At 39.6% G+C, this 19,052-nt stretch overlaps 1 protein-coding gene and 1 pseudogene across 5 annotated transcripts in view; one reads left to right on the top strand and one right to left on the bottom strand.

Moving 5' to 3' along the window:
- Positions 1 to 19,052, bottom strand: part of FBXO11 (F-box protein 11) — a 102,707-nt gene that overhangs the window by 70,963 nt on the left and 12,692 nt on the right. The gene's annotated exons all lie outside the window — the stretch shown is intronic.
- LOC715748 (ubiquitin-ribosomal protein eS31 fusion protein pseudogene) lies at positions 8,713 to 9,184 on the top strand (annotated as a pseudogene). The gene has a single exon (XR_013402782.1). The product of XR_013402782.1 is annotated as a ubiquitin-ribosomal protein eS31 fusion protein pseudogene (transcript).

The following is a 19,052-nucleotide window of genomic DNA, read 5'->3' as shown; positions in this document are numbered from 1 at the left end:
GTAGATCTCTAAGAATACAAGTCATAAAATATCTACCCTTCTAAATAGTTAGCACTGTTGAAAAATGAAAATCAAAAATGAAAATTATTCCAACTGACCTTGATGGTATACCAAGAGTTAAGCTTTCTTCATTCTCTTATTTTCATTCCTTTAGTTCTGCTGGTCTGGAAGACATCTATTTTATTTCTATTCCTTTTGTGGTTACTCAAGTTAAAAAACAAAAGCAGCAGCAGCAGCAGCAAACAAGTATAGTAAGTATAGAGTAGTACTAATCAGTGTCCTAATGGCTTTATATGTATTTCACTTAATCCTCCCCACAACAACGAGAGGGTATTATTGTCATCCCAATTTATACATAAGGAAATTCAGATGCAAGAAGTTCAAGCAACTCCTTAATGTCACACAGCTAGTAAGAAATAAGCTAGTCTTTCATTCAGGTAGTCTGGCTGCAGAGCCACAAAATAGCTATTTAGTTTTGGTAAAATACCCTGAAGTTGGTCAGTGTCTCTTTTCGTGCTACCGACTTTTTGTGAACAAAGCAAGAATAGTAGCATTCCTGACTCAATGAACTCTACTTTTTTTCCAACTTTCTTGTTATTGACCAGAGTTTTGATTCTACTTTAAAAATATATATATATATATTTGCAATCAACTCACCTGATTTATCAACATATTTTGCCAATTCTTTGTTTGCCACTGTATTCTTTTTTGCAATCCCTCCTTCTCCCTAGTTTACTATTCCTGCTGAAGTACAATCTTTGGTTCTTGCATCAAGCTTCTCTAAGTGAGGAGCTCTCCATTTGCGTTATTTCCTCACTTTGGGCCTCATTCTTGCTGACAGCTTACTGTTTAAATGAGTATAGAAGTCAAGGTCAACAGTTATATTCCTTATATATGTTCTGAGGAAAGAAGATCCTATTACCTACTGGAAGACATTGCTTTGATAAATATGTTGTTAATTTAACTAATGTTTTGGTGTAGGAACTGTGGCATTTTTCATTTTGAAAAACTTTTATGTTTCATGATCTGCAATTTCACTTTTGAGCATCCAAAAGATTTAAAAAACTTATCCTAGTAAGCAGTTTAGATGTGTGCTAGTTCAATACGAAAACCGAGTTCAATATGAAACCTTCAATTCTGGAAACCTTTTAATCATTATCTCATTGAATACTGTTTCTCAACTACTCTAATCTCTCCTAAAATCTCTTTTGAATATTGAACTTGTTTGAATCTATCAATCTATACTCAATTTTTTTCCCCACTTCTCTCTTACTACATTCTGGGTGAATTCCTTAACACTATTTTCCAAATCACTGTTTCACTGACCATGTTCAGTCTAGTACACATCTAATGACATCTTACTTAATATAGTTGTTATTTATTTTCTTTAAAGACAGGATCTTGCTCTGTTGTCCTGGCTATAGTGCACAATCATGGCTCACTGCAGCCTCAACCTCCTGGGCTTAAGCGATCCTCCCACCTCAGCCTCCTGAGTAGTATGGGACCACAGGTGTGCACCACCACACTCAGCAAATTTTTTTTTTATTTTTTGTAGAGAAGAGGTTTGGCTATGTTGCCCAGACTGGTGATTTTGGTTCTTTTTTTTTTTTTTTTTTTTTGAGAAGGAGTCTCGCTCTGTCGCCCAGGCTGGAGTGCAGTGGCCGGATCTCAGCTCACTGCAAGCTCCTCCTCTCGGGTTCACGCCATTCTCCTGCCTCAGCCTCCCGAGTAGCTGGGACCACAGGCGCCCGCCACCTCGCCCGGCTAGTTTTTTGTATTTTTAGTAGAGACGGGGTTTCACGGTGTTAGCCAGGATGGTCTCGATCTCCTGACCTCGTGATCCGCCCGTCTCGGCCTCCCAAAGTGCTGGGATTACAGGCTTGAGCCACTGCGCCCGGCCCTCTTTTTTTTTTTTTTTTGAGACGGAGTCTCGCTCTGTCATCCAGGCTGGAGTGCAGTGGCCGGATCTCAGCTCACTGCAAGCTCCTCCTCTCGGGTTCACGCCATTCTCCTGCCTCAGCCTCCCGAGTAGCTGGGACCACAGGCGCCCGCCACCTCGCCCGGCTAGTTTTTTGTATTTTTCAGTAAAGACGGGGTTTCACCGTATTAGCCAGGATGGTCTCGATCTCCTGACCTTGTGATGCGCCCGTCTCGGCCTCCCAAAGTGCTGGGATTACAGGCTTGAGCCACCGCGCCCGGCCTAGATTTTGGTTCTTTTACGGCTATTATTCCTTCCTTTACCTCCCTGAGGATCTTAAACATACACTTTAAAATTGTTCTATTATTGACACTTATAGACTAAGGATTCACTTGTATGTTAATTATTCCCACTCCTACAAAAAAGAAAACATACTATAAATACTGTATAATGATTCCCTTTTTTTTCCCCACTAAGCAACAAAACTTAGGAGATATTTCTGTATCAATACACAGAATACATTCTCTTTTCTTTTTGATGAAGGTGTTGACTTGGTTATTTCAGGTTTAGTTTTTCTTGATATATTTTCGAATTTTTGTTTGGCAGGTTCACTAGAACTCCAAGTTGCACGGTTTGTGTATCTTTGTGTGCTTACCTCACCCTAACAATTTTTCATTTTCTACCATCTCTCACTCAAAACTCCCACCCCAGAATAAGGTTTTTTTTTTTTTTTTTGAGATGAAGTCTTGCTTTGTTGCCCAGGCTGGAATGCAGTGGTGCGATCTCGGCTCACTGCAACCTCCGACTCCCGGGTTCTCAGTGATTCTCCTCCCTCAGACTCCCAAGTAGCTGGGATTACAGGCACGCACCAACATACCCAGCTAATTTTTGTATTTTTAGTAGAGACGAGGTTTCACCATGCTAGTCAGGCTGGTCTCGAACTCCTGACCTCATCATCCACCCGCCTCAGCCTCCCAAAGTGCTGGGATTACAGGTGTGAGCCACGGCGCCCAGCCCAGAAAGAGGTCTTATAATTGCTGCAGATGTCTCCTCCTGAAGATCCAGACCCTAAGTCATGGGCAGGTAGGCCCAGCTTTAATCCAGGAGGTTGTCACTGCTTCCTTCCAGCACTCTGGACTTGCAATTTATGTAAGCCATATCCCTAAGCAACAGTCATATATTCTTTTTCAGTTTTTTCCTGATTCAGCCCTTTAGTTTCTGGGGTAATAAAAACAGGCTGTTCATCTTCCTGCTCCAATCTGTCTACCAATATACAGTACAGTTTTGGTCTCTATCCTGCAGGTGACCTCTCAGAGGCATCTTCCTGCTTGCCAAACAGATTTTGACAAATTCATGTATTTAGTCTCTATTTAACACTTTGCCTTTTGTTCTTTTTTTTCTTTTTTTGAGACAGAGTCTCACTCTGTCACCCAGGCTGGAGTGCAGTGGCACAATCTCAGCTCACTGCAATCTCTGCCTCCAGGTTCAAGCGATCCTCCTGCCTCAGCCTTCCGAGTAGCTGGGATTACAGGAACCTGCCACCATGCCTGGTTAATTTTTGTAGTTTTGGTAGAGACGGGGTTTCACCATGTTGGCCAGGCTGGTCTCGAACTCCTGACCTCGAACTCCTCAATCCACCCGCCTTGGCCTCCTAAAGTGCTAGGATTACAGGAGTGAGCCACTGTGTCCAGCCTTTTTTTTTTTTTTAAGGAATGAAAGGTCTCAGCCGGGTGTGGTAGCTCATGCCTGTAATTCCAGCATTTTGGGAGACAGAGGCAGGCAGATCACCTGAGGTCAGGAGTTCAAGACCAGCCTGGTCAACATGGTGAAACCCTGTCCCTATTAAAAATACAGAAATTAGCCCGGCGTGGTGGGGTGCCTGTAATCCCAGCTACTTGAGAAGTTGAGGCAGGAGAATCGCTTGAACTGGGGAGGCAGACATTTCAGTGGGCTGAGATCACGCCACTGCACTCTAAGCAAAGCTCTGTCTCTCAACAACAAAAAAACAAAAAAAAAACCCTCCCTCCCAGTCCTTCTATGTATTAACTTCCTCTCCCCTTTCTCCAGGTAACACATGTTAAGACTTCCTTGTCCATCCTTTCCAAGTTTCTGAGTGTAAAAAAACATATCAATATAAATTATGTAGCCCAGAATTTTGCCTTTTTTTTTCTTTTTTTTTTTTTTGAGACGGAGTCTTGCTTTGTCACCCAGGCTGGAGAGCGGTGGCCGGATCTCAGCTCACTGCAAGCTCCGACTCCCGGGTTCACGCCATTCTCCTGCCTCAGCCTCCCGAGTAGCTGGGACTACAGGCACCCGCCACCTCGCCCGGCTAGTTTTTTGTATTTTTTAGTAGAGACGGGGTTTCACCATGTTAGCCAGGATGGTCTCCATCTCCTGACCTTGTGATCCGCCCATCTCGGCCTCCCAAAGTGCTGGGATTACAGGCTTGAGCCACCGCGCCCGGCCTTTTTTTTTTTTTTACAGCTGCTTGCTTATATGGTTTTTCCATAATTTCTTTGACTAATCCCCTACTGATGGACATCTGGATTGTTTCTCACCTTCTGCTATTACAAACCATAATACAAAATAATCTGAGACACATATCATGTGGTAAGTGTGTACGTATAAGATAAATTTCAGAAAATTCAACCTGCTGGGTATTTTTTACTCTGGCAGATATTGACCAATTGCCTCCCACAGGGATTATCTCAATTTGTATTCTCAATAGCAATGTATGAGCAGCTTTTCCCCCAAAGCTCCACAACCATGCCCAACTTTTGTTTTTGCCTAATAGGGTAACTATAATTGTTATAGTTTTAATTTCTCTTACTGTAAATGAGCTACTGGCTTCATTAGCTTAAAACCCACTTATATTTAATTTTCTGTGAATTATTGATTCATATCTTTGCTCACTTTTTACGGGATTGCAAGATCTTTTTCTTATCAAGTTTCCAAGTACTTCTTATATGTATATTAGGAAGGCTACCCTTTGTTTATGATTAAAATTACTAGTAAGTTTTGCTAATTCCTAACTGTAAGTAAGTTTTGGTTGCAAGTAAGTTTTACCAGTCTGAACAATTCCCTTTTCCCCCTTCCCCTAGCTACCACCATTCTACTTTGTTTCTAAGAGTTTGATTACTTTAGATATCTCATATAAGTGGGGTCATGCAATATTTGTCTTTTTGTGACTGGCTTTCACTTAGTATAACATCCTCAAGGTTCATCTATGTTGTATCACACGACAAAATTTCCTTTTTAAAGTTTGAATATTTCATTGTATGTATATACATTTTCTTTATCCACTCAGAGAATGCTTTTTTTGTGTGTGTGTGCAGACGGGGTCTCACTCTGTCACCCAGGTTGGAGTGCAGTGGTGCAACCTCCTCGGTTCACTGCAACCTCCGTCTTAGAGGCTCAAGACATTCTCATACCTCAGCCTCCCCAGTTGCTGAGACCACAGGCACATGCCATCATGTCCAGCTTTTTTTTTTATTTTTGGTAGAGTCGGGGTTGTGCCATGTTGCCAGGCTGATCTCAAACTCCTTGGCTCAGGCAATCCATCCAACTTGGCCTCCCAGAGTGCCCTGAGAGTACTTTTTTTAATGTAATAGAATTTATCAATTATTTCATGACTTCTGGATTGAGTCAGTATAAAAGGTCTTCTCCACACCAAAATTATAAAAAGACTACTATTTTCTTTTAGTATTTTCATGGTTTTATTTTATTAATTGATCCGTTTCGCATTTATGTGAAAAACATCCAATTTCATTTTTTCAGTTTTCCTGGCTCTTCTTCCTTCTTTACTTTTCCTTATGAACTTTGGAATCAGAATGTCCAGTGTTTTAATTTATAAAATTAAAAAACATTGTGTTTCATTTGTTGAAGTTTGTTTTGCGTCTTTCACATAAACATTTCCTGCTATGAATGTATTTCCATTTCTCCTCGTATTTCTGGTAATTTCTGCTTCACCAAGGGTGCTGCTATGTTATCTGACATATTGCTATTCACAACTATTAAATTTTCATTGTGTCCTTTAAGAAATAAGTGCCTCTCTTTATTGTTTTTTAGGATGAACTCCACCTGGTATGTTAAAATCATGACACTCCTAAATTCTTTTCATTTGCATTTGTATCTTACACCTTTTCTCTATCTTTTAAAACACCAACTTTTCACAATCACTGCCCTAAGTGTGTACCTTGTATAAACCACAGAGTGGGTTTTGCCTTGAATCTAAACTAAAAAATACTTTTCTTCTAAAAGTGAGTTAAGCATATTAATATCTTTTGTTAAGAAAGGCATGTTTGGGCCGGGTGCGGTGGTTCACGCCTGTAATACCAGCACTTTGGGAGGCTGAGGTGGGCAGATCACGAAGTCAGGAGTTCAAGATCAGCCTGGCCAACACGGTGAAACCCCGTCTCTACTAAAAATACAAAAATTAGTCGGGCTTGGTGGTGGGCACCTGCAGTCCCAGCTACCTGGGAGGCTGACGCAATAGAATCACTTGAATCCGGGAGTTGGAGGTTGCAGTGAGCCAAGACTGAGCCACTGCACTCCAGCCTGGGCGACACAACGAGACTCTGTCTCAAAAAATAACAATAAAGAAATAAAGGCATGGTTGGTCTTAGGGTTGTCGTGTTATGTATGTGGTTATATATGAACATTTTTTTGCTAAATGATGTTTTACTTTTAATGGGTTTGCAGTTCTTTCAATATTTAGGAAGGTTTATAGCTTTGTTCTAATGCTTACCTTCATAATTTCTATCTCTTCAGACAACACCTATTAGTTCCTCAATATGAGTAATGTTAAATTAACAAGCTTCCTCTCCCACTATCTGATTTAATCAATAGTATTGAATCTAATAGCATTATCTTTAGTGTTTTAGTTTTCTTTGTTATTTTAATGTTTCTTTTAAAGTGCTGAATATGTTTATATTTCTATTACTTGATCTGTGATGTTTAAACATCTTTTTCAATACCAGTTATTACCATAGGGCAATTCCGTCTCTCAAATTTTTTTAGTTTGATCATTTCTATATCATCAAGGTATACAATATTAACATTATATTCTGTCATTACGATCGCCATATTTTAGTCTTTTTTTTTTTTTTTTTTTTTGAGACAGATTCTCACTCTATCACCCAGGCTGGAATGCAGTGGCATGCACGATCTCTCACTGCAACCATCTACCTCCCAGATTCAAGCGATTCTCGTGCCTCAGCCTCCCAAGTAGATGGGACTACAGGTGTGCACCACCATGCCCAGCTAATTTTTGTATTTTTGATAGAGACGGGGTTTCACCATGTTGGCCAGGCTGGTCTTAAACTCCTAGCCTCAAGTGATCTGCCCATCTTGGCCTCCCAAAGTGCTGGGATTACACGTGTGAGCCTCCACGCCCAGCCCACATTTTAGTCTTTATGTCTATATATAAATTCACTGCTTACACACCAATCATTTCCCCACGTCTGTCAGCTGAAGTTTATACTCTAGTATTTTCCTCAAGAAGGGCTCACATAAACAATATTCTCTGAGTACTATTTGTTCCTTAAGAACAATGTGACTGGATATAAAATCTTTAGCCAGCACTTTACTTCCTTATCTCTTCCTTGTTCGACTGGGGTTGAACGTTGTGGAGAATTCTAAGGCCGGCCAGATTTTAATGTCTTACAGAGAACTTGGAGTGGGGTAGTCAGGAAGGTTTCTGGCTGTTGAAAGGAATCTTTACGATCTTTCTGGTCAGTTTTCCCTGCCACAGATGCCCTTTCAATATGTAAATTTCATCTCAGTTAGTTTTTCTTCAATTGTGTTTGTAACCACTTGTTTTGTTGTCATGTTTTGGTTTTCTTCTATAGGGGTTTCAATTCTAAGTTTGTTGGATCTACTGTATTTTCTAAAACTTAAAAAAAAAAAAATTATTTCCATTTTTTAAAATCCCTGTGTCTCTTACTATGTTTTCCTTGGGGCTAGTCTGCTTCTTGTGCTCCTTATTTCACCTGCATTTCTGTACTATTTTTTGAGACAGGGTCTCCCCTCTGTTGCCCAGGCTCACGTGCAGTGGTGCAATTTCGGCTTACTGCAACCTCCGCCTACTGGGCTCAAGCCCTCTTCCCACCTCAGACTCCCAAGTAGCTGGGACTGCAGATGCGAGCCACTATACCTGGCTAATTATGTACTTTTTTTAGAGACAGGGTTTTGCCATGTTGTCTAGGCTGGTTTCGAACTCCTGAGCTCAAGCGATCTCCCTGTCACAGCCTCCCAAAGTGCTGGGATTATAGGTGTGAGCCCCCATGCCCAGCCTTTTGCTTTCTTCTACTTCTTTCCCAAGTTCCCTCAACTCACATTTTATCTCCTCCTGTTGCCCTGTCATCTCTTTTCTGAGTTCTTACCTTTCCTGCTTTGTAATCTTCTTTTGTAGAACTATTTACAAGCTTTACTCAAGTCTAAAAAATAGATGGTGAAATGCTGGGTCACAATTTTCATCTGCTCTGCAGCAACAATTCACTAATGACTGTTTTTTGTGCTTGGGAAGTTCTGCTGCCATATCAGCTTCTTTCGTATTTTGCATAACAGAATAAACTGAATTTTTCTGAAGCAGCTATTTACATAGATTCCCAGGAGTGGCAAGGGAAGGAAATACAGGTTTCACAGTCCAAATACTCTCTACTCCTTTGATGCTATAAATAATAGAGGGAGTGTGTGCTCTTCTGCTGCTCTGCGACCAGTGCCCTGTGCATTGCCTTCTCCTGTCTAATCTAACTCATCTCTTTCTTTCACTCTACCTCAGAGCCGCCACCAAAATGCAGATTTTTGTAAAAACCCTATGGGTAAGACCGCCACCCTCAAGATTGAACCCTTGGATGCAACAGAAAATGAAAAGGAAGATCCAGGATAAGGAAGAAGTCTGTACGGATCAGCAAAGACTGATGTTTGATGGCAAGCAACTGGAAGATGAAAGTACTTTAACTACAACATTCAAAAGTAGTCTACTCTTGTGTTGAGACTTTGTGGTGGCATTAAAGAAGAAGTCTTATACGACTCCCAAGAAGGATAAGCACAAGAGAAAGAAGGTTAAGTTGGTTGTCCTTAAACACCGTAAGGTGGATGAGAATGGTAAAATTAGTCGCCTTAGTCGGGAGTGCCCTTCAGATGAATGTGGTGCTGGAATGTTTATAGCAAGCCACTTTGACAGATATTATTGTGGCAAATGTCTGGCTTATTGCTTCAACAAACCAGAAGACAAGTAATTGTGTATGAATTAATAAATTTTTTGGCCAGGCACGGTGGCTCACGCCTGTAATCCCAGCACTTTGGGAGGCTGAGGTGGGTGGGGGTGGATCATGAGGTCAGGAGTTCGAGACCAGCCTGGCCAACATGGTAAAAATCCATCTCTGCTAAAAATAAAAAAGTTAGCCGGGCTTTGTGATGCACACCTATAATCCCAGCTACTTGGCAGGCTGAGATAGGAGAATCACTTGAACCCGGGTGGCAGAAGTTGCAGTGGGCCGAGATCGTGCCATTCATTGCACTCCAGCCTGGGTGACAGAGCAAGACTCCGTCTCAAAAAATAAATAAATAAAAATTTTTTTAAAATACAGAGAAAAGCTGGTTCCTGTACATGTGGCTCTGTGTACACATGTGTACAGCTCTACTTTCTCTTTTCTGAATATAATCAGGCACTTCTGCCACCAACCCGTCATTACAAACAAGAGATTTACCTTCTGAACTTCAACATGAACCTCTTACTGTCAATAAGTATATTTAAACTAATAGCTTCTGTCCCTTTTCTGATGTTTTTGATAGTCTTCAAAAAACATAATCTGGAGTTTACATACGTCTTTCAGTTCACTGAAAACAGAGGTTGATAGATTTTTCTTCTTTATGATTTCTAGAGAAGATGCAGATTTATGCATCTACATTCATTCTAAAAGTATGATTATTAATTGTGTGTATGTTTATCATTGCTGTCTTTGAAGAGATAGAGAATCTCAAAGCTAAAATTCACAGCACCATCCTGATGGCTGTTCCTTATAGTGTAACTTCAGATATTTTTGAAGTATTTTTTAAAAGCTTTTACATGGGAGATGATTATTGATGCATTATAGTAATTAAAATATCATTCTGGCTGTTTAATCAGAAAAACATGGATTCTAATCCTAAGGTTGCCAATTACTAACTCTTGTGAATTAAATTCAGTAAACAGAAGTTTACTGTAAAACAGATTCTTGTTACGTATAATACATGAATTATACATCACTTCTATTGTGCATTATAAGTCCATATACTGATTATCAGACATCTATTAATGAGGAAATACATTCTGGTAAGAATATAAAAACTTCATTACCAAACAGTACTATAAAGAAAGCATTCAGGACAGTGAACAGATGAGCTTACTATATAAAACATTATCAAATAAATATTAACTGGTAATTCTTCAATAAGCATAAATGGGCCTAACAACAACTATAAATGACAGCAAGCACCTGAGGCTGGGATATGGAAAAGCTATCAAGAAGACAAAAGACACATAAAAGAAGTGATCAGATACTGAAGTCAAGCAACCACTGAGTTCACAGTTTTACTATAGTGTCAAAAAAAAAACTGCAGTAGTACAGCATATGGCTCACTCAAGAACAATGTGTAGGCCAGGTGCTGTGGCTCATGCCTGTAATCCCAGCACTTTGGGAGGCCGAGGTGGGTAAATCACAGGTCAGGAGTTCAAAACCAGTCTGGCCAACATGGCAAACCCTGTCTCTACCAAGGCCGTGGTGGTGCATGCCTGTAATCCCAGCTACTTGGGAAGCTGAGGCATGAGAAACGCTTGAACCCAGGAGATAGAGGCTGCAGTGAGCCGAGCTCACACCACTGCACTCCAGCCTGGGCAACAGGAGGAGACTCAGTCTCAAAAAAAAAAAAAAAACAAAAACAAACAAACAATGCGTAGATAAGTCTGTCTAAGGAAGAATCTTGTAAAAGAAAAACAGTCAAAGCATAAAAGACTTGGAATAGATTGTTCCACAGGTGGTAAAGCCTTGAAGACAAGAGCGTGCCTAGTTCCTTTCCCCTCCCCAACCAAAAAAATGCTAACATAAAGTGAACCAAGAGACGAACAGAGTATGACAACAGAGTAAAAATTCTGTCCTGGTAAATCTTCCAAGGCCTTTGCCCCATTCCCTCTCACTAAGAATATCCTTTTTCCCCTATGTTCCTCTATCTGTGGCATACTCGTTCCTCAAGATAATAGTTTAAGTACCCCCACTATCTCTGAACAGTCCTTCCAAATCATTTCAGCCCTAAGACTAGTTGCCACGTTACTCTCAAGTATCTCATGTATTCATTCATTCAACAGTTAACCTCATGCACTAATGATGGGATTATAAATTATGCAACCTTTCTTTGAAAACAAATTCAGCAATATTTACCAAACTTTAAACTGCAAATATCCCTCCAAATCATCAAAATGTATACATTAAACGTGCATTTTAAAATGTATCAATTATACTTCAATAAAGCTTAAAAACAGAAAAACCCTTTGACCAAATAACCCACTTAAAAAAAGTGAATCTTTTGCAAAAGTGAATCTCTCACCGGGCATGGTGCCTCACGCCTGTAATCCCAGCACTTTGGGAGGCCAAGGTGGGCAGATCACAAGGTCAGGAGATCAAGACCAGCCTGACCAACATGGTAAAACCCCCGTCTCTACTAAAAATACAAAAATTAGCCGGGCATGGTGGCGTGTGCCTGTAATCCCAGCTACTCAGGATGCTGAGGCAGAATCACTTGAACCCGGGAGGCAGAGGTTGCAGTGAGCTGAGCTTGCGCCACTGCACTCCAGCATGGGCGACAGAAGGAGACTCTGTCTCAAAAAAAAAAAAAATGAATCTTTCTACTAAAATTGTGACATAAACATGTAAAGATATTTGTATAGGGTTGTTTGCTGCAGTTCTATAACAGCATAAAAGAATTTAAATGTTAATAGATGAATATTTAATACATTGTGGTACATTCATGTAAAAGACTACTCTGCAACTATAAAAAAGAATGAGGTCATCCTCTATTTATACAGATACAGAAAAATGCCCAGGGTATCTCTAAGCAAAAAATGAAACTTAGGTTACAAAACAATACATACAGTGTGGTTTGTTTTTAACGAAAAAAAGTGTGTTTATATTCACATGCATTTAAAAAATTAAAAAGAAAAAGCCTGTGCAACACAGTGAGACCCCTGTCTCTACAAAAAAAAGTAACAATTAACTGAGCATGGTGGCACATGCCGGTGGTCCCAGCTAATCGAGAGGCAGAGGTTGAGGCTACAGTAAGCTGTGATCAAGCCACTACACTCTAGTCTGGGTAAAAGAGCGACAAAGCCAGGCACAGTGGCTCATGCCTGTAATCCCAGCACTTTGGGAGACCGAGGTGAGCAGATCACCTGAGGTTGGGAGTTCAAGACCTGCCTGACCAACATGGAGGACCCCATCTCTACTAAAAATACAAACTTACATGGGCGTGGTGGCGCATACCTGTAATCCCAGCAACTCGGGAGGCTAAGGCAGGAGAATCACTTGAACCCAGGAAGGTGGAGTTTGCGGTGAGCTGAGATTGTGCCATTACACTCCAGCCTGGGCAACAAGAGCGGAACTCTGTCTCCAAAAAAAAGGGGGGGGGGTGTGGGGGGTGGCGATGAGACCCCATCTCAAAAAAAAAAAATTATTATTTTTCCCCCCAAAAGAACCAACACAAAAGAACAGTTAAGAGTTACCTCGGGGGAATGAAAGAACAGGGAAAACAAAATAACTGGCTTTCCCCCTTAAATTCTATGTCCTGTGCCGGTGGCTCACACCTGTAATCCCAGCACTTCGTGAGGCTGAGGTGGAAGGATCGCTTAAGGTCAAGAGTTCAAGACCAACCTAGGAGACAAAGCAAGACCCTGGCTCTATAAAAGGATTTGTGGGGCCAGGCATGGTGGCTCATGCTTGTAATCCCAGCACTTTGGGAGGCTGAGGTGGGTGAATTGCTGGAGCCCAGGAGTTCAAGGCCAGTCTGGACAACATGGTGAAATCTTGTCTTTACAAAAAATACAAAAATTAGCCGGGTGTGGTGGCACACGCCTGTAGTCCCAGCTACCTGGGGGACTGAGGCAGGAGGATCACTTGAGCCTGGGAAGCAGAGGTTGCAATGAACCGAGATTGTGCTACTGCATTCCAGCCTGAATAACAGACTTTGTCTCAAAAAAGCCAATTAGCGGGCTTGGTGGAACACACCTGTAGTCCTAGCTACTGGGGCAGATGAGGCAAAATGATCTCTTGAGCCTGGCGGTTCGAGGCTGCAGAGAGCAATGACTGTGCCACAGTGTTCCTGCTGGGCAACAGAGTAAGAACTTATCTGAGGGCGGGAACCCTAAAAAATAAAAGATACATATATCTGTATTCTTTAATTCACTTAATTAAAATTTTCTAGGGTGCCAGGCACTCATGATCTATACTGCTCACTTGGCACTTACACATTTATTTTGAGAGAGTATTCCATGCTCCCATCTATCCCTTGGAACCATAAACAGATCAACAGGTCCAACAATTCACTAAAATGAAAAATGACTAGGATGATGATACAGTTTTGGAACAAGAACAGGTAACATTATCATTACTGACTGGGAATCTGGAGACTTGGGCTCTAAATCCAAACATCACTTTGAACAAACCTCAAGAATTGGGACAATGGTTCCTTCTATTTCAAACATTCTATAATACCATTCCTGACTAGTTTACTTAACATCTCCAAGATAATTTTAAAGTATCTAAACTAAGCTGACACCAAAAAAGAAAGGATATAATCTTCTTTAGTGCCCCATTTTAGAATTTACCAGAAGTTCTTTGTCAGTCTAATAATTTAAATTCATTTTCTTTAGCTATCTTTTGAGTATATAATACGAAAAAAATAGCTGAGCAACCTTTTTCTTTTAAAAATTACTTTCAACCACTCTGAAAGGTTAACTTACTTTTAGGCTTGTTCCTCTTTGGAATAACATTTTAAATTTCCTATTAGACAGTTTTTCAGCCATTGCAATGTTTTACAAATCTTATTGCTATGATACAGTATCATGTGTTCACACACACCCATGCACCCCCACCACACACACTTCAGAACCTCAACTGTAGCCCCTATCTGCTATATTTGGTCCTAGCTAGCTAGTTTGAAGAGTCTGCTCATTTTTTTTTGTTTCCACACAGATTAAAACACATCGGCTTTTTTTTTCTAACAGGTTATTCAAAGTAATTTGATTTGTTCTTGGTTGAGTACTTAACCTCACCCAGTTTTAAATCATCTATGAACATATTTAATATGTTCAATAATGTAAATAAGTAATTATATGAACACACCTTGGACTAGAGAAGAAAGATGAAGGAAAACAATCATTCACTAAGTGTCTATGTGCAAATGGCTAGCGCTATTTTTTAGTAAGTTATAGTTTCCATATAACATAACTTTTAAAAATTTCCCCCAACTGACACAACACCAATATGACTGCTTCATGAAAAAACAAAAGCTTTGTTTAAATCCAGTTATGTTGTTCTTGTTCCTTCTTCAGCTACTAAAAGTCACTGTTTCAGACAAATACATTAAATACATCTGTGATCGGCTCTTCATAAAACCATGTAGACTGCTCCCTAGAATCTATACTTACTGATTTTTCCTTAACCACATCAGTAGCTTCTACTAAAAAAAAAAAAAAAAAAAAAAAAAAAAAAAAAAGCAACAAAATTTAGTTGATCTCATTTAATGAAGGTTTTTTAGTATGCTTTCTCAGGAAAACACTTGTTTTCTCTTGGTTTAGGTTTATAAGAAGCCTGTAAGATGGCCAGACAACTAATCAAGTGAATGTGAGATGAGTCGATTAAAAATCTAAGAACTAAATTTACGTTTCAAAGTCCTACATTTTTTAAAAAATGGTTCCTATTTATTCCCAAACACGTTCTTCTTAGAAATCCTCTTAGAAAGTAAGAGGTGTTTTTTTTCTTTTTTAGCCAATAATGATGAAATTATTTCCCTTAGCAATCTGTTTCAACACTTAATAAACTGACAGTCACTAATTTCTTCACAGGTAATCTCAAGTTTTACGAACAGAAAATATTCCCCACATAAAATTATTAAACAGATGTGAGTCCACACCACTAGGGTACCTTCAGAAAAAATAGCCACCTGTTGCAATCAACAATAAATTCCTCTTTTCTAATTATCCAGTTCATTTGCACACTAAATTTTCCATCTTCCATCATTCAGCAGGCATGTGAGCAAAATATTTGTACGTATTTACTACCATAATCAAATTATCTGATGCAAAAGGAATTTTATGCTATAGTCACAAACTTATCCTGGAAAGACAGAATCACTGGTTCAGAGTCCCAAATATCAACCTCCTGGGCTCAAACAATCCTCCTGCCTCAATCTCCTGAGTAGCTAGGACTACAGGTACATGCCACCCCAGGCCAGGTGAATTTTATTTATTTATTTAATTTATTTATGTATTTCAGAGACAGGATCTCAGTATGTTGGTAGGCTGGTCTTGAACTCCCGGTCTTAAGGGACCCTCTCACCTCATCCTCCCAAAATGCTAGGACTGCACGCACGAGCCACAGCGCATGGCCTAATTTTAATTCTGAACTGACTTCCTGATTATCAGTTATCCTCATTTACTAGAAATAACAGTCAATTATCATCCTAAAGTTGCTGTGAATAAAAATACAAATGTCTATAAATTAATAAGCACTTAAAGCACACTTCCAGCATTAAAAATATGTAACATTTTAGCTTTTATTCAAATTTTAAGTGCCCTACATATGGACTGTGTCATCAATCATATAGTATGAGTTCACATCACAACCAGAATTATAAAATTATTGGCAGGGCATAGTGGCTCATGCCTGCAATCCCAGTACTTGGGAGACTGAGGTGGGTGGATCACCTGAGGTCAGGAGTTTGAGACCAGACTGGCCAACATGACGAAACCCCATCTCTACTAAAAATACAAAAAATTAACTGGACACGGTGGCAGGCGTCTATAATCCCAACTACGTGGGAGGCTGAGGCAGGAGACTGCTTGAACTCAGGAGGCAGAGGTTTCAGTGAGCCAAGACTGTGCCACTGAGCTCCAGTCTGGGCGACAGAGCAAGACCTCGTCTAAAAAAAAAAAAGAAATTATTATTATTATTATTGAGACAGGGTCTTGGCTCTACTGCTCAGGCTGGAATGCGGTGGTGCTATCATAACTAACTGAAGCCTTGACCTCTAGAGCTTAAGTGATCCTCCTATCTCAGCCTCCTCAGCAGTTGGAACCACAGGCATGTGCCACCACACTGGGATTTTTGTTTTTTAATTTTTTTGTAGAGACAGAGTCTCCCTATGTTGCTCAGACTAGTATCAAACTCCTGGGCTCAAGCGATCCTCCTGCCTCTGCTTCTCAACATGCTGGGATTACAGGCATGAGCCACTGCCAAATTATTACTTTTTAGTTTTACTTTATTCTCATACATGAATACTGCCTTCTTAACAAATATTTAAGTGTACGATACAGTACTGTTGACCATAGGTACAATATTGTACAGCGGAACTTATTCATCCTGCTTAACTGAAATTTCATGCCTGCTGACTAGTAACTCCCCATTTCCCCCTCCCCTCCCTTTGGCCCCGGCAACCACGATTCGACTCTTTGATTCTATAAATTTGACTATTTTTGATAACTTCATTTAAGTGAAATCATGCAATATTTGTCTGTGACTGGCTTATTTCATTGCAGAATTCCTTAAGAACGAATAATATTCCATTGTATTTATATGCCACATTTTATTTCTTCAACTGTCAATGGACATGTTGTCGGCTGTTTCCACATCTTGGCTATTGTGAATAGTGCTATTATAAACATTGGAGTGCTAATATTTCTTCAAGTTCCTGATTTCATTTCTTTTGAATAAATACTTGGAAGTGGAATTGCTGGATCATACGGTAGTTCTACTTTTAATTTTTTGAGGACCTCCACACTGTTTTCCATAATAGTTACACCTTTTTGCATTTCTACCAACAGTGTGTAAGGTGTTCAGATTCTCCCTATCTTCACCAACACTTGTCTTTTGTGTTTTTTTTTAACAGTCATCCTAATAGGGGTGAGAAGATACCTCATTGTGGTTTTTATTTGCATTTCCCTGATGATTAATGATGTTGAGGCTTTTTCCATATACCTGCTTACCATCTGTACGTCTTCTCTGGAGAATGTCTATTGAAGTTTTTAGTTCATTTTCAAATAGGTTATTAGTTTTTCTGCCACTAAGTTGCCGAAGTTCCTTAAATATTTTGGAGATTAACTCCTTATCAGATATATGGTTTGCAAATATTTTCTCCCATTTCATAGGATGTCCTTTCACTTTGTTGACTGTTTCCTTTGCTGTGTAGAAGTTTTGTAGTTTGATGTCTCACTTGTCTATTTTTACTTTTGTTGCCTATCCTTTAGGTGTTACATCCATGAAATCACTGCCAAAGACAATGTCACAAAGACTCCCTCCCTGTAGATTCCATAAGCAGTATTTGAAAAGCAAAGAAATGTAAAACAATAACAAAAATCAACTCACCACCACCATCCCAAGACACTAGTTAACATTTCACCAAAAATTTTTAGACATTTCACCCAAAAGGGTATATATTCCCAGTTTCATTATATCTGTTATTAACGCATGTCTTTGATTGGTACGTAACACTTTCCTAGCCCCCTAAAACCAGGGACTTAACTTTACAGACTCTGGTCGAGCTCCCTATATCCAGATCTTCCAGCCCAGTTTTTCAACGCTAGATATTTCAGCTACAAGGTTCTCACATGATGCAGAAATAGAGTACAGGTTTCCTGTGACATGCTGCAATGCAGAATCAGAAAGATTCATAAAGGCATCCTGGGAGTTACAACTACTACTTGCTATGTGGGATTAAACATGCTTATGAGGAAACAAAGTGTTATTTTATCTTTGCAACTGAGGTGCTTAGATTCTAGCAAGGTATAATTTAAACCTGTCCTCCTACCTTCAATTTCTAGATACACGGCTAAAACAATGAATATAACAGCCAAAACAATGAATATAATGAAAAAAGCTAATACCACAAAAACAAGATTAATTACCGCAACTCTGCAGTTAACTTTCTTATCTAGACTTTTTTTTTTAAGTCACTTACATTAAAATGCTATAACATAATCGCTAGGCTGTAACAACTTTTGAAGTGTGGTCCAAAGGTAATTCACTAAATAACTGCCAGCCTGGCCCACATGGTGAAACCCTATCTCTACTAAAAATACAAAAAAGTGAACCAGCCTTGGTGACACGCGCCTGTAATCCCAGCTACTCGGGAGGCTGAGGCACGAGAACTGCTTGAACCCAGGAGGTGGAGGTTGCAGTGAGTCAACGTTGCACCACTGCACTTGAGCCTGGATGACAGAGTGAGACTCTTTCTCAAAAAAAAAATGAATAAAATAAGTAAACAAATGACAGAACATATACCAGACATTGGGGGTCATAACAAGCCTTCATCTTATTAACATTTCACAGAAAATTCTTTTAACATACTCTGCTGGTCTTGCAAAAAGTCTAAGGCTAAGGTTACAAATGAAACTTCAGTGTTTATAAAACATTGTGTATGTGCATATATATACACATACTGGAGATATGAGGATAGACAGATCTATGTATCTCTATCCTTAGAAATATGTATGTATCTTAATCAGGCAGAAAAACATGGGCTGGCTCAGGAGATAAATTATGAATCTATTCAATAAAAAAGTTGATTTCTACTTCTTAGAAGAAAAATAAACCAGAAGACAATGAAAATAAAACCAACAAGCTCACTTGCACTTCATACTAATTTCAAATTTTATTTAAACTCAGTTTCTTAATTTTAAGTTCCACAAGGGCAAGAACTACGTTTGTGTGGTAACAAGCTAACAAATTCAAACCTTGCTGATTTACGCTGGCAACCCAAATGATAAAGAATTTTAGAGCATCTCAGAAGTCATCTTATTAAAAAATCCTCTCATTTAGAAATAAGATTAAGAAGAGGCCGGGCGCGGTGGCTCACGCCTATAATCCCAGCACTTTGGGAGGCCGAG

The sequence above is a fragment of the Macaca mulatta genome, chromosome 13 (assembly GCF_049350105.2).
Source record: "Macaca mulatta isolate MMU2019108-1 chromosome 13, T2T-MMU8v2.0, whole genome shotgun sequence".
In the NCBI taxonomy this organism is placed as follows: domain Eukaryota; kingdom Metazoa; phylum Chordata; class Mammalia; order Primates; family Cercopithecidae; genus Macaca; species Macaca mulatta.
Note: the sequence above shows the minus strand (reverse complement) of the source record. Positions and strands in the feature narration are given on the sequence as shown.